The following is a 3355-nucleotide window of genomic DNA, read 5'->3' on the forward strand; positions in this document are numbered from 1 at the left end:
AGTTCACTCGTATGCCATTTGGGCTAACCACTGCCCCCGCTACCTTCCAAAGATGTATGAACAATCTGCTAGAAGAGTTAATCTTCAAAGATTGCCTCGTATACTGTAGCGGGCCTGAAGCGACGTAGAAGAAGTCGATAGGTTTGGCGGGAAGGATTAATCGGCTAAGATTTGAAAGAAAAATTGAAAGTCAAGACCATGATATCGATCTCGGGGCCAGGGATGCATGCTGCCACCCTTTGACAGGAACAGGGTTACTTTGACCTGTTAACAGGCGCAGGGTTACAAACGAATCTTTTGTAAGAAGTGCCATCATAGGAAAATTCCATTGTGAAACAACTCGACACGGTACGGAAAAGACATACCTTTCGGTTGATCGCGATATTTTGGGTGAGTGCGATTGGAAAAATCCACAGAACAGGTTTTCATCTGATTTTCTGCAGCTCACGCAACCGCTGATTCCCTTGCTCGTACAAGTGGAGTGACGGGGCGACAGATCCTGCTCGGAGGAAAGACGCCACAGCTCAAAGACCGGACGGTCTTTCGCTTATTGCGTGGGGCAGCGACCCACGCCATTTAAACGCACCCCATCGTCAAGTCGCCGGCTAAGTAAGCCGCAGAGCGCAGTCAGCCGGGGGCTGGAATAAGCAAACGCCTTCCCGCTTGGGACCCTTCGCCTTCGAGGAGCACCCTATACAGGGTTAAACAGCAGCGCGCCCCAAGGCGCGTGAAGAAGAAGCAGGAGCAAATCAGGGATGCTGCAATGCTAAAGCCACCTGCGGCCTTCGTTTTCTCGGTTGCCCGAGCGCAGACCATGCTGCAGTGATGAAGCCAACTGCGGCCATCGTCTTCCTGGTTGCCCAATCGTCGGCCAAACAGAGGCAGAATTCTTCGCCTTCGGCTGTCCTCTTCGCCCCGACTCTGTCCAGGATTCCACTTCCAGCAGATTCAGGGAGCACAGTTCACCAAATCATAGGGTTCAGCGGAGGCTAGCCTCGTCTATTACCATCCTAATGTTTAAAGTATAAAAATCTCACAAAATTTGTATATTCATGAAGAATAATTATCAGCCAACCTCATTAACGTTCAAGTTCCCCCTGGGAGTTCGGGAAATGTGTTCAGAATTTGCAGTTATAAGTATTGTTAAGACATCGCTAGTTCAATTCATTTTCGTTACACATTCGTTAAACTCATATCATGCTTAAGCAATCTTTACAAATATTCACAAGCTATTGTTGTCAGTTAAGTTCGGATTGAATTGTCAGGGAGAAAATTCCCCCAAAAGTTCTGTGGCTCCACATACAAGGAGTAGGTCGAAGTTGGGAATTCTGAGTTGTAGCAAGAGATAGAGTCTTCGTACTGTAAACCACCTTTCCGAATTAACGCTTGTTTTCAGCCTACGCCGGAAGATCGATCTTTCGTCGTTGGAAATTGAACAGTGAGTGAGTAAGCATACCTTCCAAAAGTTGAAATGTACGTAGTTTTGAAAACCAACTGATCCTTGCCCAACCTCGCGAATTTGAAACCTCTGGCCCCTGCCTATTGAGGCTTTGCCTTGAGCGATCTGATCGTTGGCTAATTAGAGATGCCATCTGCATCCAGTCATCGACTGAACTCCGCATAGGAGATCACGTTTTGTCAGCCAGACCGCCTCTTTGATTTTCGACTCATTCCGAAGTTAAAAGATTTAATGATTTTTCCACATTTGTGCGAAAAGCGAAAGTAACGAACTTAAAGTATTCAATGATTTTCCCATGTTATGCGAAAAGCGAAATTTATGAATATAATTAGAATTTAACTCGAATTACAGTCTTATTATATATATACTCAATACATTATCAAATATCTTTATTTACCCAACCATTACGAATCACCTATTTTTAGTAGTTATTAAGATCATTTACTATGTTGCCATATCGGATTTAATTTTTGTGTTGAGGAAATAATGTTGAAGTTTAGATAAAAGAACAAAATGGACTCAATGCTAGCTCGCGCGTTTTCGTAAAAGGTCAAAAGGGGTCATCGAAGAACGGCTATTCCGTGAGGATGACCAAAGGCAGGGTGGGTTCAGACTCCGCATAACATCTGCGGACATATACACCGATGTCTCTCCGTTTTCCTTGGTTCTCACTTCCCTTTCCTCTTTATCCTTCTTTCCTTTCGCTTCCCTCTCTCTTCCTGTTCTCTATCCTCTTTAGCTTCGTATCTTCTTCTCGTCAAATCTACCGTTCTAGCACAAGTCGCAGCACGCTAAATTCTGGCAATATTATTGGTAATTGAAGCGTCGAGTCTGGGTTGATCTGAGGGAGCAACAACTCCACCCCCAAAGCCGACGAGCTAGAGCCGGATGATTATTAGCGTGCCCAGCTCTCTCAAATCGTAACGCCCGTTTTCGAACAGGACTCGTTGCATTAATTATTAATAATATTAAAAGTGGCACCCAACGTGGGGCCCCAGTGGGTACTTCGAAATATTCCACGGGGACTCCTGGATGATTATATAGATTCTTTCATTTTTTTCCCTTTTCTAAATTTTCCGCTTTTATTTTCCGGAGGAGTTATTGCCGTGTTAGAGTCCGCTTGGAAGACAGATAGAGAGAATACCCGTATTCCCTTCTGACCGCGGATTACTGGTTCGGTGACGATTTTTCTAAATATGCAAGCGACGTTAGGCCACTTTAAGCGGAGGAATTGCAGGACGAGATCGACTCCGGTTGACCACCTGACCCTGTAGAGAGTGCCGCGTCATTGGCTTATTGGTGTTCGATGTTAGATTGGTTCTTTTACGCTGCCGCGTCGGAAAATAAATAGACAGCTTTCGAGAGTCTCTTTATCCACGGTCGCTGGAGAAAATCTTCGGTTGATTTTTCTGAAGAAGCATTAGAGGTAGCCATCGAAAGCTGGAAAACCGACAAACCGTTGTTAAACAGTTGTCTGTCCGCTGCGGTGTGAGCTGATGACGGGAACATCGTTCGTTTTGAGGAATAAGTCTGGAGATTCCTGACTGCCCACGACCAAGCGATTTACTTGAGAGTAGTAACTCTAATCTTTTTCCGTGGTGAGGGAGATATCGGTTTTATGATTAGGACCTTACGATTCGCTGCGTAGCTGCATTGAGTTCAAGCTAGTCCAAGTTAGTTAAAGTTAGTTCAAGTGAGTTCAAGTTAGTCAATTGAGTTCATCATTGGTATTAAAGTTATTATCGGAATTGTAGGTGAATACAACAAAGTTAGGAAGAATTATAGGCACGACTTTGAGTATAGTATTTCTGGCCATGGGTTTGGACAGATCTCCCGGAAAGGAAGCCCAAGGGGCAGGTGAAGGCGTCAGCCCGCTGTGCGCGCTTTGCCAGAAAG

The 3355-nt window shown here is 45.0% G+C and overlaps 1 long non-coding RNA gene across 1 annotated transcript; it reads left to right on the top strand.

The window, feature by feature from the left end:
• Positions 1–291: 291 nt before the first annotated feature.
• Positions 292–1987, top strand: LOC117193527. The gene is made up of 2 exons (XR_004474617.1): positions 292–390; positions 444–1987. It is a non-coding gene; the product is annotated as an uncharacterized LOC117193527 (long non-coding RNA).
• The last annotated feature ends 1368 nt before the right edge of the window (positions 1988–3355 follow it).

This window comes from Drosophila miranda (assembly GCF_003369915.1).
Source record: "Drosophila miranda strain MSH22 chromosome Y unlocalized genomic scaffold, D.miranda_PacBio2.1 Contig_Y2_pilon, whole genome shotgun sequence".
Taxonomy (NCBI): domain Eukaryota; kingdom Metazoa; phylum Arthropoda; class Insecta; order Diptera; family Drosophilidae; genus Drosophila; species Drosophila miranda.